General features: G+C 35.8%; 1 protein-coding gene across 5 annotated transcripts in view; it reads right to left on the minus strand.

Annotated features, from left to right (window-relative positions):
* The window catches only part of LOC132098727 (non-muscle caldesmon-like), a 58,618-nt gene extending 46,976 nt beyond the window's left edge, over positions 1–11,642 (minus strand). For all 5 annotated transcript variants that reach the window (XR_009422964.1, XR_009422963.1, XM_059504871.1 and 2 more), the window contains exon 1: positions 11,485–11,642. The gene's annotated coding sequence lies outside the window, so the exon portion shown is untranslated. The remainder of the gene's footprint in view (positions 1–11,484) is intronic.
* Between the last annotated feature and the right edge of the window lie 3,483 nt (positions 11,643–15,125).

The following is a 15,125-nucleotide window of genomic DNA, read 5'->3' on the forward strand; positions in this document are numbered from 1 at the left end:
CTCTTCTTTGTGTCAGAGGTTATTTATACATATATAATACATACTTATATATAATTTATTTTGTGATGCAAATCCGAATTTTCATCAGCTGTTACTCCAGTTTTCAGAGTTATGATCCTTCAAAATATAAATCTAATATATTGATTTATTATCAGTGCGGGAAACCGTTTTGCTGCTTAATATTTTTTTGGAACCTGTGAGATTTTGTTTAGGATTATTTGATGAATAGAAAGATAAAAAGAACATCATTGATAGTAAATCAACATATTGGAATGATTTCTGAAGGATTATGTGACATTGAAGACTGGAGTAAAGGCTGATGAAATATATATATATATATATATATATATATATATATATATATATATATATATATATATATATAATTTATACACACACACACACACACACACACACATAACATACATTTTATCTATATACCTAAATAAAAATAGACTCCGTATATATGACCCAAAGTAACTAGTAACTAACTACTTGAGTAGATTTTTTATCCGATTACTCTTACTCAAGTAACTATTCAGACTAGTACTTTTACTTGAGTAAATATTTCTAGAAGTACTTTTACTTGAGTACAGTTTTTGGGTACTCTACCAACCTCTGTCACATACTATACATATAAAAATATAAATAATAATAATAATATAATTTTATATAATTTGTATTTTATTATAAGAATTTTTTCTTTATAATTCTTTTTCAATAATGGCAACCAAGCTATTATATTTGATGATGATGATAATAATTACAATAATACTAATATATATACACACAGACACAAACAAACACACAAAAAAAATATTTTTTTAATAATAATAAAAATCATTTTATAATATTTATTACTAATATATTTATATATATATATATATATATATACACATACACAATTCGAAATAAATATTATTTATTAAATACCTTATTTTAAAAAGATATATATATATATATATATATATATATACACACACACGTGTATAACATTTTATATATATGTGTTGAATTATTGCTAAATTTATTGTCTTCATATTACATTATTGACACATTATTTTTCTGTTTACAACCGTAAAGCTGCTTTGACACAAACTGTATTGTATAAACTGCAATCACACACACACATATATATTTAAATAACTTTATATATGATAGATAATATATATCATGAGTACAAAGAGATGCATGTTCATGGCAGACTACTTTGAGACTCATTAGATGACACATTCCTGTGAGTGCAGAACCCTTTCCCGTGCCCCTCTCCTCTCTACGCTACCAGATCTCCTCTCTTCTGTGCATATTTCTGCTGGCTGTTATTATTAGCATGGCTTCAGGCCAGTGTTGTCAAGGGCTGAGCACTGTGTGGCCCCCACAGACACTTAAGAGACGCAGGTACAGTATATCACACAAGCACACTGAGCATCACTCATACCGGCCACGTCTCTGTGTATAGGACAATGTCTGCTGAATTCACCGTGGCTATGTTTAGTGCCACAGGGCTGAACAGTTAGTTCAGGGAAACCTAAAAACCTTCTTTCACTGTGGCTGCAACTGCCAGTTCCAAGACAAACCTCTCTTTTTCTTTCTTTCTTTCTTTCTTTCTTTCTTTTTCTTTCTCTCAAGCAAACACGCAGTCACTTATATTTACTTGGCTTTGGACAATTTTGTGAGCTTTATGATAAATTCCTCTATTTTAGTCGAGTGAAATATTACAGCAGTTAAGACTAGAAATGTTTGAGTGCAAGCACTCCTTCATGCAGCTCAACCCAATGTACCCTTCCACTCAGCAACAGCGTACAAAGCCTTTTAAGGGGAAAAAAAACTGCATAAATCATTACCTCAGAGTTCAACATAAAGGACTCCTGCTGCATAATCTTTACATTTATGAGAAAAACACCAATCTCAGGCAAGCATGAAATTGTAAATAATTGAATATTGGAGCTATGGGCCGGTTTCAGGCTCCCAGGTTGAGGGTCCCTCATCATAGCTAATAGCCGAACTGGAAATAAGATTAATCCATGAACCCAAGCGCCATTGGAGCCACTCCAAATGACTTTGGCCCCTCCTCACTTTTACACACCTGTGCTACACACAAGCACCCATTCAGGGTGCTGACATGGGTTGGGTTGAAACAGATCGCGAATGACTCGCTATTGTGTTTCAGAAGCACGCGGGCGACCGCAACCCAATTCCTGATCATTAAGTCTAACCTGAACTAATGGAGGCCCGTTATTATCCATGGTGGTCTTGCAGATGCCTGTCAGAGACTTGAGTGGCACTGCAGCCTGCACACACTCACACGCACGCACACAGTAGACCGTCAGACGTGATCGCAACAAGTGCCCATTGTTCTTGTTACCGAGGCTGTGTTCATTAAAACAAACCTTAATGAGGCCTTACATACACACACACACACACACACACACACACTCAAGACCTCCATCACATTCATCAAAACCTCTCAAGTATTGCATCACTCAAAAAGACACGCACAACAGATTTTACCCATTTTTAAAGACATGTTTGAATACTCTGTGCGTCAGTGATTAACAATAACGAGTCTGTAATTACGGCCGACTCCCTATCAATTTGTGTCCCCTATTTTGTTTGCATCAGGCCAGTAAGAAATAAACAAAGGGCTTGTTTGCTGCTGCTATTGTTTTGGCCTCAGCGTCACTGAATGCTAATTTCTTGCAATTTGGTTGGTGACCCTGTTCCAAGACATGCCTTGCTGTAGACTGTCTATATAGGTACTTGCTTTTAAGGCAGCATCTTAACTGAAACTGAATCTCTTAAGCGACCAACGGCACTTTATATTAGCATGTTGCTAAGCTAACAGTGCACAAGATCCATTTTTAGGTTACTGATTTTTGACACTGAATGAAATGTTGCAGGTTTTCTTTTCATAATGACAATAAAGAACAATTTTCAAATTCCCAAAAAAACATTTCATTGAATATTATTTTCCTACACTCTTAAAATTAAAGGTTTTTTATTGGCATCGATGAACCTTTAACATCCACGGAACATTTTCACTGCGCAAAAGGTTCTTTATAGTGGAAAAAAAGATCACACAAAAAACAAAGGTTATTTAAAGAAAAATATTTTGTTCATTCTGTCCTCATAAATTGGCCTGTCAATCATTTTGTCACAGTAATGCCCTGATACACACACTCCACATTTCAGTTTATTTAATTTGCACTACTTTCTGCAATTTGCAATTCTTCCTACCATACTGAAAAGAAAAAGAAGTAACACGATGATCTTTTAGTCATGAGTCTTTCATGTAAAGAACTTGTCTAATGTTTTTGCATGATGCATTTAAAAGTTGAATGCATGGACGAACGTATCTGTGAACGTTTATAAAGTTCACTATGGAAGCCTGTTTCCGCTACTGAAAAAGGTAATTGCAACTTTTTATCTGACAATTTTGACTTATTTTCCTCAAAATTGCAAGATTTAAACTTAGTTTAAGTCAGAATTGTTATAAAGTCAGCATTGCGAGAAAAACTTTTTTTGCAGTATTGCGTCTTATAAACTCGCAATTCTGGGAAATGAAGTCAGAATTGCGATTTATAAACTGACAATTCTGTTTTTTTTTCACAGAAATCTTTTCTTAAAGTTTACATCTCGCAACTCTGATTTAACAATTACGAGTTTACTGTATATCTTACGATTGAAAATTGTTTGTATAACGCAATACTGAGAAAAATCTGAATTGTGAGATGTAAACAATTGCAAGAAAAAAAGTGGCATTGAATTGTTAAAAAGTTGCAATTACTTTTTTCTTTTTTTATTCAGTTACAGGCTTTCATGGTTCAAAATGTTGTTGCAATGACAAATATTTTTCTTCACGCTGGATACTCTATCAATTTTACTTAATATTTATTTACATTATTTACATTACATTAATAATTTACATTATTAATATTAACCCATTTACCGTAATCTCTTGACTTAATCATTGTTTGCGCATATCCGCCATGTTTGTAGTATTTTTTTTCGTCACTTTTTATTCATGTTTGTAGTTCAAAACTTAATCCTCCGGCAAAGCGCAATAGTTTGTGGAGTACCTATGGTATACTACATAATACAATTTGGAACACACTAATTCCAATTCCAAATACTATTTAGGATGGATAGTATGTGAACTGGGACACAGCAGATTACAACAAGATACTATAATAAAACAAAATCTGCATAAAAATCCATAGCCCACAAACACTTGAGTAAAGAGCAAGTAATTTATGTTATTAACTGAAAATGTATTTGCTCACAAAACTAGTCAAAATGCATTATGGTGAGTGCAACGCTGACTTTGAATTTAGTCAAATTGTGGTCTCTTAAGAGCCTTTAACGCATTAAGATGCTGTCTATGCAGGCAGCTCACTAGGACTTGGAGCAGAGCTACTATTACACAAACAATGCAAATGACTGTATGTAAATGCAGTGTATATTTTTATGATTAGCACCTCTCAATCACATAAGGTCCATTCTGAATACATTTATTGACTATTGGGACGTGTATCCCTGCCTTTTCTTCTTACTTAGAATCACTAGCCCTGCAAAATACAGCAGGCAAGCATCTCCGCTAGTTTACAATGCCAACTGAAGGGTAATAAAATCTGCTTTAAAAAACACAGACCTGAGATGTTTATTAATAGCATGAGCGATTGTAATGGGGAATCATTAATAACACATTTCTTATGAGGTAAGTCTCGAATTTTGTCCCCGCATAGAGCATTGCTGATTAAAAACTCTCACCACGAGAGTGCGTTTCTGCATCTGACTCACTGCCAGCTGTCTGCCAATGAAGAAATTAACTAATTCGGCAGTGCTTCTCAACTTACAAATACAAACCAGGCCGCAATACCGCAGAGTGATGTACAGTTCCGCTTATGTAAAGCAGTCAGGATGCATTTTATTTAACACGCACAGGTAAATATACATTCGAAGAGGGAATCCTGAGTGATAGCCATGTCAGTGGCTTTGATCTCCGGCTTTAATCAGCTTTAATTGGCTCTCTCAGAAAGATGCAATGACATGTGAAGTGGAAAGAAAAGGAGGCGTGTGTGCGTGCGGGTGTGCGTGCCTCCGAGGCGAGTGCACTAGTATATGCTTCTGATTAGAAGGAAAGAGTTTACTCCATAAAGGCTCTCTTAAACAATTATCACTGCTACCATTACCAGACGCACACATAAAGACTGAGGTCTATTAAAGAATTAACAGACAGGGAAACAAGACTAGCATCGAATCATACCACTGAGGTGTTCAAGTGGTTATGCTGTTTTTTCTTTTTTTTTTTAATAAATCATTCCAACATCATCAGTCAGCTTTTGTCTTTGGCAACCTGTGTAGGTCATCTGTTACTCGATACCGCTCAATTTCATCATGCTAGCAGTAACATCGTCTCATAAGATCTGCTTTTTCTTTGACCCAGCTTGGCTCGTGATAAGGATGCATGTACGATCTGACCATGTAAGGCTGAAAGAGCAAACAAAACGAGCTGGCAAAGAGAAGCGTGCATGTTTTCTTAGGTCAGGAGGTCAGGACAGTTTGACTAGCAGCTCGCTTAAGCGCTCCTTACCTCAGCAGAATCGGCATTTGTCAAATCAAAGCTCGCTGGCTCTCCCTCAACACCTTTATGGGAGCGTTGGCACGCATTCGTGCTCACAACACGGGCCTCTACATCGACATGACTTCATGCTAGAGTCAAAGTCAATTTTCATGCGTTCTTTCACTTCTGCATCATGGCCGACCCTAAATATGTCTCCAAATTTTCCATTTCCCTCTCACAGAGTGATTTCTGATGGAATGCGTTGGACATCTCTTGATTAGTTTTGTTTGTTTAGTGGTCGGCTGAGGCAGAGGACTGGGAAAATGGGCTCGCCGAGACATTTCCTGTGCATGTTTTTGCAGATGAGAATCAGCTCACTAACTCAGATTGGCTACACGTTACCATTATGGTCATTTTAAAAACTTGATGCCACATGATTTTTGAAGGACGGCATGTAACAGGGATATAAAAAGGATATAAAAATTGGAAAAATTGGTCATCATTTAACTCATCCTCATGCTAAAACCTGTATGACATTTGTTAATTGATTTTCAAAAGTTTTTTTATTTTATTTTTCATCAGTAAGTCAAAGAGGTCTGAAACAGAATGATTTTTAATTTTTCTGGGTGAATTAGTTCTTTAAAATCACACCTTTATATGAGTGGGCTACAGTTATTTTCTTTACATTGCAACCAAGCAAAAATAACGATTATGTCCCTAAAACTTTAAGCATTCCCTTATTCTAAAATTGTCCATATTCTGACAATTAATCAATATTTCAATGTTATCATTATTCCCAACTGAAGCGTTATCCCTCAAGTTCACATTCAATTCTTTCCATGACAGAAGAGTGGAGAAGCAAAAACATCCATCAGCCTTCATAACCCCTGAAAAATCCTGACAAATAAGCGGTCTGAGTGCAAGCCTAGTGCACTTAAGATCTCCTCAAAATCCAAGGCCAGGCACCATTAGACTTTTCCACTGAAACCTGCCGGCTCAATAAAGGACAACAAACAGACCACAAAGTCAAATTACAGCAAAAAAAAAAAAAAAACTGGAATCCTGCTGAAGATTAACTTAATGTAAAAGGCGGAAGGAATTTCTGATTTCTATATTACTAACAAAACATCTGGGTCACTTATGGCATATTTGCGGGGACCTAAATAAACACAAGCTAAAGTTTCAGATGGCTCTGACTTCACAATCGAGGAATGACTCCATTTGCCGCGTTTCTCGGTCGTCACCGCCCGTTTGGAGCTCAGCGGATCCAGCAGTTCTGAGAACGCTCAGAAACGCTGCAGCGTTACACAACTGCGGTTCCTGGATCCAGCGCTTTAAAATTACAGGCTATCAGATTCATAGCGGCATAGGAATAACTGAACATCTGAATGGGGCAGGGTTAGAGAGCTGCATCTCTTGAGTTTTCTGCTGCACGTCAATCATCCTAACAAAAGTTAATTGAACACCTCACAGGAGTCATCTAAAAGAATCATTATTTCAGATCTAGTTTATGTAATGACTTTGAGGATGCTCTGTATTTCCAAAGTGTAAGAACAAATGAGCTGTAAAAACAGAAAGAGAATGCATGACGCATGTGCATAAATCTTTTCATGGATAACCAAAAGTGATTTCAGTACAGTCATGGGAGTTTCATATGTAGAAAATGGTTTTGCACATTTAATGAGAACCTCTATAATGCAAACTCGCAAATTAAATTGTCAGCTTAACAATATAATTACATGTTTTGATGCATTTGAGGGATCCAAATAGAGCTTTGGCAAATGTTCTGCACTTGATAAAACACGGCTGTGAATGTAAACCAGATAAGAAGCAGAAGGACATCAATCTAGAGTGTCCGAATGCCCAAATAGGGCAGGGCTGTATGAGACTGTAAACCATGTAGATCCTGCTATACTTTTTATACCTGCAGTATAACACCAAACCCAGTGAGAGCGAGGTTACATTGTGTTATCATTATTATGTGTTATTATCAAGATTTTTATTCATCATATACACGATTATAGACTAGAGCATATATAACCAGCGGTGAAATGAAAGATACATCTTGTAAGATACATTGTTACAGTTTTTATTTCTCAAACACAACTATGCAAAAAAGGTTGTTGTTTTTTTTGGCCATGGCAGAGAGCTGATATTCTATTTGTTGCATTTTGGTTTTGCATAAAACTGAAAAATATTCAGTACATCCTATACTGTATTCTAAAAGTATCTGATATTAACTTTTGCATGGATTTTATTGTAAAGAGTTTAGGCTCATGTAACCAGAAGTTTTAAGATATATGAATATGCTCTTAGGTTTTTCATACCTCATGGGTTTACATTATCTTAACAAGCAAAGCAATTCAACATTAATTTCATACTGTGTCTGTAAACGTTGAGGTGTGCATGAACGTCATGTAGGATGACCACATTTTAGTTTTCCAAATAGAGGACATTGGGTTGGGGCAGGGTGGGGTGCTGGTTAAAGTAGTGTGAAAATATGTCATTTCCATACCTAAAATAATTTTTTTTACATTTACTGTTATGCATATTGATCATAAACACAGATAAAAAAAAAAAAAAAAAACTTACTACCAGTGGCCCTCCTTCACAAAACTTCTACTGTAGCACAGTTATATCATAGGCAGAATGTTTCAATACAAGCATTTTAGTCAAATGTAATTTAAGCAACATTTCAAACATTTAACCCACGGGGGAAAATCAACCCATTAACAGTTTAAAAGTAGCCATAGGAAAAAAAATCCAGACTTGGCAACCCTGCATTCAAGACGAGCTATAGGAGTCAGATTTGACTGATCATGGGTTGAGGAGAGAGAGAAGGCTGACAGACCATGCTGGAGGATTTGCTGCTCAACAGATCCTGAGCTTATTAGCAAATATCTGATCTCACTTTACACAAAGCGTGCATGATCGCTTAAACAGAAGTGAAAGTGAACAGTGAGTGCTTATTTAAAAGAAATTTAAATACTTTGCGTATCGATAGATGCTCCCCAGATGCACAAAAATTATGCAATATTAGAATGTTTGCAGGAGGGGGCGGGACTGGACACAAAAATCACGGGAACGGGAAATAATGGTCAGAAATTCAGTGGGAACTGTCCCTTGCAGCATCGAATACAAAAACTCACACAATCATTGACGACAGTAGAAAGTAAAAGCCGAATCCCAGACGTTTTGGGCACTTCAGAAATGTTTTTGATCCAAAAAGAGGTCCAGGTAAAAGAGGAAATATGGTCACTCTAATGTCATGATAATGTACAACACAAAGTACCTCACATGGGAAACAATTAACTAAACGTGTAAATGTGTAACTAATGTAAATCAAGCAAGCTAGTATGGACAGGCCACAAAGTGTTGGCGAAATAACACATTAGTGGACCAGAGGGAATAAGATGGAATTTTTTCCATATAAAGCTTCTTGCAAAAAATAAATTCAAGCACTTTCAAGGACCTGTGTCAATGTATGCTTATTTTCAAAAACTTTCCAGGGCCTTGAAAAATGTTGTATAGATTCACAAACTTTCAAGGATTTCAAGGACCCGTGGGAACCCTGCAATTTAAAATAACAGTTTTCTATTTTTATATACTTTAAAATATAATTTATTCCTGTGATGCAAAGCTGAATTTTCAGCATCATTATTCCAGTCTTCAGTGTCACATGATCCTTCAGAAATCATTCTAATAAGCTGATATACAGTATCAATGTTGGAAACAGTTGTGCTGGTTAATATATATGTATATATATATATATATTTTTTTGGAACCTTTTTCAGGATTCTTTGAAAGTCTAGCTGAAAGTCTTAATTTCTGTCAAAAACTAACTATAATACAACTTATATAATATCATACTACTACTCATGCACATTAGCAGGCAAAAAAAAATATTGAAAATATTTGTATTAAAATAGCCATGGAGAATTAATCTCTCAAACACTTGTCATAAACACTGCAATCAGCTACTGCCAAAAGATTCCACCATAATTCAAGACGACAATGTTTTTGACATTTTATGACAACAGCTGCTTAATGTTTAAGTGACAATGACTTTATCTTCAACATTAGTGGTCAAAAAGTGTCTATAGAGAAAAGAAAGATCCCATAATGCCACAATTTACAGTTTGGGCCCTTTTTGTACATTTTGTCCATTATAAATATTTAAATAGTTTAATGTGCACTGAAACACCATATTTCATTTACATCTCATATTTTTCCCATAGAGGAACAACCAATGTCTTTGGGTTTCTAATTGGAGGAAAACACTTCTCCTTGGATTACGGTGTCACCTTTTGGCAGTAGATAGTGTTTATGACAAGGGAAGAATTTTAGTTCTCTCAAGTCATTTGTGACTTTATTCAACATGATTTATATGAGTGGCTCTGAACAGGTCTTTTGTAAGACAGACCCTGTATACCCCAACAGGCAGCCTGTTCCCTTAACCCAACAAAGAGGGAGCCAAAACTGAGAAAAAGTGCAAAATGGGGGAAAACAGTGCTGTTTTGCATTCCAGAGACTATTCCAATCATATATCACCATGTTCAGTCTGTTCTTTTTAAGGCGAGGGCATTCCCCACATATTTTCCAAACACCACACTGTTATCAGATTCCGTTTCATGGCCCATTATTGGCCCGCAGTGTTGCGAGCACCACACTTCACCGTCCGTGCTGCTACTCTGACAGCACATCCCTCCCATCATCAACGTTCAGATCTTCCCTCATGCTTTTACTCATACAACTAAAGGTCAAAGCAATAAAACAAGGTCCCAAATCACAATCTGACAGATTATATCACAGACATTGAAAGCTGAATCAGCTGAATACGCAGCTGCCGCAGAAGCCTGACCTGTGCAGTTGTGTTAATCAACGGGGCCATAAAATTTATTTAATAGATTGCAATAAGTACAGAGCTTGCATTCTTTGTCAGATGGGATTTATGGGTTCGCTGCCAAAACGCAAACAGCATCGCTTTAGTTACACAAGCACTCAATGGTTCCCAGAAGAGAAATTTCCCAAAGCATCCACTCGAAAACCCTCCCCACCTCCTCAGCTCCGTCCCAAATCCCACAACAGATATATTTTAAACAATATAAAAATGTTCATGGCCGGTGATTCCACTTCACAAATATTTTGAGAAGAGAGTGTAGAGATGCTGAAAGCCAGAGAAAATGCCAAATCCGTTTTGGACGGTAACAATGAGAAACTTAATGGGTTACAGCATCCCTCAACTCAAATGACATACTTGTCATAGACATGGGACAGTAGTGCCCTGTTTATAGAGACTGCAGGATGCTGAAGGACACTAAAGAGGTTACTTAAAAGAATCCCTCAAAAAGATGCAATGTTAAGACCCATAAAAGAGTTCAATGCAATAAAAGGTTTAATACAGCATATTAACCTATGAGATGTTTTACTATGTGCAAAGCAGACTTAAAACCAATTCAATCAGGTCAACAGAGTATCAAAAAGCCTTTGTAGACAGTTTTCTACTTTTTCTAGAGTTACTGGCTTGTAAAAGAAATCCAGGCTGATTCGTAAATAAGATAAAGAGGTATGCAAAATTGTGGATGTGAAAAGAACGGGCCAAGAAATAGGATTAAGAGATTATTAATCTCAAACTGTCAAATAACAATGAACATGCATCAGTGCAAAAATAGGGCGATTTGTCTGTATCCCTAAACTGAATCACAGATTTAGAGCTAGAACTTTCTGAAAGTGCAAACTAATATATAATATTCAACATACTATAAAATGCGTGCAATATAAGCCACGCTTTTCAACAAAGACTTCAGTGAGACTGACGCAAAATGGTTAATGTTTAATCAAGCAAGGAGGAAGAGTGTGTAAAAAGCGCGTAAAGTAAGTAAACTCGCATCCAAACACCTGGCAGTGACGGTCAAACTCACCGAGGTATGCGTCCTTTAGATGTGCGAAGAAACCTGCAAAGAGAAAATGACTCGAGCTGTTCCTTCACTCCCAAAATCTCCGGCGTACAGTAACAGGACTCTGAGTTTGTGTGAAGCTCCTCCCTTTCAGCAGCCATTCAGTCCAACCGCCCTCCGCCTTCTCGAGTACCTCACGAGTACAGTTCAATGCACTGGTGATTCAATAAAACTATTGTATTATTCTAATTAAATAATTATAAAATGTAGAAAGTCAATTCATAAATAGCATATATAAGTTTCTTACTTAAAACTCAACATATCCCGTTTTATTATGTACTGTATGACAGCAGATGAAATTGAAAAACAGCTATTTGACAGCTACATTCAATTGTCACGTCACCCTGAAGGGGTTTATTTTACTATAAAGACCAGTATATTATACAGCTTATTAAATTGACACTTAATAAATAAATACATAGCCTATGTGGAAAACTGATTTGAGTTTTAATTACTTACCTGTATAAGGCTACCTTAACACTTCCGTGAAGAAAAGTAGTCCATTACAGTGAACCAAACGATCGGTTTTATTTACAAGAGGAAACTACAAGTATGTCATTTACAATAATGTTAATACTGAAGTCATCTGAGGCAATTTTAATGTAATAGTTGAAAGAGACTCTATTTGAGAGAGTGAGCGCGGCGTGATACGAGAGACATTAAAGTAACGCCGGTTTCAATTAACCTGATGAAAATAGTAACGTTAGTTAGTAACATTACGTTACACATTTACCGGACTACTTTTTAATAGATTAATTTTGACCTAACTCGTTTCTCACAGTAAATAGAATAATCCTATAGCCTACCATATTAATTGTTCAGTAATCCAAATCATAATTAAATAATCATATAATCTATAAAAAGTAACTGTAGTCTGACTATGAGAATTGTATTTACATTTTATTTAGTGCTGTCCATTTTGAATGTGATTAATCGCGATTAATCGTTTGACAGCACTAATTGTAATATTTATTTGATGAGGTCATTTAGAAATAGCCTCAATAAATAAATAAATAAATATGATAACCAAATTAAAATGCTGAGCCTCTGTACTGTGGTACATTCAATTCAAAGATGTTATGGCCAAAAATGTGTGTGTAGGTGTATTGTGTGAGAATCAGACCAGAGTATTAGACCTGAGGTCGGTGTGTTTATGTGTCTCTTGGCAACATTAAAAAGAATGGCAGAAAATTGCGTTCTTGAACTCTGGCAAATAAATCAAGCAAACCCCATCGAAGGAAAACAAGGATTTATTTGTTCTACAGATATGACTCGAGTGAAACAGAAGTGCTTAAGTGCTTCACCTCAAATTGCGAGCAAAATATCTCCTATAGTATTTTCCCACGAATCGGAAACTGAGAGCAGTCAAATGTCGATTGCTTTGCCTGTAATTTGGTAACACAGTAGAAGCTGCCAGACATTTTTGGCCTTTTGATCTAAAGGGCTTTGCCTGCACTATATTTGCCTGAGCATCTCAGATGTTTACTTTTACAATGTGCTTTGGTTTTTAACTTCAGGCAAAGACCTTAGTTGACTTCAGATATTAATAAGAGTTCCTGAAAATATTAGCCGCTTGCCTTAACTTGCTCTTAGAAAGGGAATATCTGAAGATTGTCTCTCTCTATGGGAGTACATGAACTTGATTTAACCAGGACATCTGAAGCATCAAGAGTTTAACATCACAGAGAATTGTAGGTGAACCCCAGGGTGCTAATATCTGCTCTGCTTTATATCTTTCAGGATGTGATTTCACATGACTGTTCATCTCCAATCGCCTTGTGATTTACACTGCAGTAACTTACCAAGTAAGACACTTTTACATTTTCTGCTATAAATAATGAACTGTACAATGTATCACCTGTTGATTATAATATACAGAAGAAGTATGCAGAACCTAAACTATGGACTGAAGACGTTACAGAACAACCTGATAATTCTCCTTGACCTCTGAACTTCTCTCACATTGATCCTAAACCTTCCTGACATTAAAAAGAACGCGGCAGGATACAATGAACCTTTGGAAGTCATTTTCCAGTGAAAAAAAAAAAAACAATGTGTGTCTAACATTACTAAATAGAAAGCACCTGTTTCCAATCTAAAACAAATCAGCTAATCATAAAAAATGAGAAACCTGCATTAATAGAATAGTAAAAAGATACTGCATGCTTTAAGATTATGCACAAAGGTTTTAAAATAACTTTGATCCCCTTGAAATTTGTTTGAATAAATTAGGTTTATGTTTAGTAGGCTAATACTTCATGTTAACTACTCATATCCACATATACAATTAATATTTATCCCCAAGTTTGAATCCACACTTATCGATTCATTGATCTAGTTCAGCTGAATTCACAGATTTACATTGCTCTGCTGATTTAAAGAGTCTGTTATGACCTAAAGCTGTTTGCTGTGTTGAAGTGGACGTGCTGATGTTCTTATATCTGCGCAGGTTTGCCATCTGTCTAGTAATAGAGGATACAGTGCCATCCAAATTCCTTCCCTTCACCTCCCTTTACTTCCTTCTCGAAACACTACTACATGTTGTATTTCAGATAAAAAGTAGAACAGTTGATGCATATCTTTTTATACAGTGCTGTTCTTGTGACTGATACAAGGCTCCATTTGAGGCCTGCTGAGAAGTCACACAGACTTTGTTTCCCCCTGGTGTTGATTTAATGCCAGTTCAGTCAATGTAGTATAAATGCAGAGCGCCATCTGTAGGTCAACGCCTAAAACTGCTTTCAACTGGGTATTCAACACGTTTAAATCAAATACTTGATCTTTTAATGAATGAGTCAAACTTTCTAATTCACCCAGCAAGCTTTTATTAAAAATTAAACTATTTTCTGTTTGTAAACCACAAACAGGCAATAAAATAATCCATGTCTTCAGTAGCTTTATTGGTTTCAATCAACGCTGACTACAAAGCAAATATTTACACAGTTGATATGATATGATATGAATATGAGGTTGTTCTATTATTTAATCCCTCTCTATGGACAGCACAGCTCTTACACATTTTAATCGCAGCAAATCACAATTTAATACCACGTGCAAGCCACAGCTGGCTGACTAAATAAATTAATAATTTACCATAAAATAATGTTCAAGATGATTCAAATTCAAACAAACAACATGAGCTTCGGATCAAGATGCCCTTTTATAATTTAAAAATATATATTCAAATATAAAACGGTTATTTTAAATTTACTATTTCGCAATATGACTGTTTTACTGCATTTTTTATTATAATAAATGCAGCCTTAGGGGAGCATAAGCGACTTCTTTTCAAAAACATTTCAAGAATCGTACCAACCCCAAATTTTTGAATTGCAAATCGCTATTTATAGAAAGAGTTCACCCAAAAAAATTAAATGTGTCAAAACATTTGTAGGTGAGTTTGTTTCTTCATCAGAACAGATTTGGATAAATTTAGCATTGCATCACTTATACTACTGGAGATGTGTGTAATATTGTAATGTTTTTATCAGCCGTTTGGACTCATTCTGACGGCACCCATTCACTGCAGAAAATCCATTGGTGAGCAATTGATGTAAAGCTACATTTCTCCTCATCTGTTCTGATGAAGAAACAAACGAATCTAC

Source organism: Carassius carassius, chromosome 22 (genome assembly GCF_963082965.1).
Source record: "Carassius carassius chromosome 22, fCarCar2.1, whole genome shotgun sequence".
NCBI classification, from domain to species: domain Eukaryota; kingdom Metazoa; phylum Chordata; class Actinopteri; order Cypriniformes; family Cyprinidae; genus Carassius; species Carassius carassius.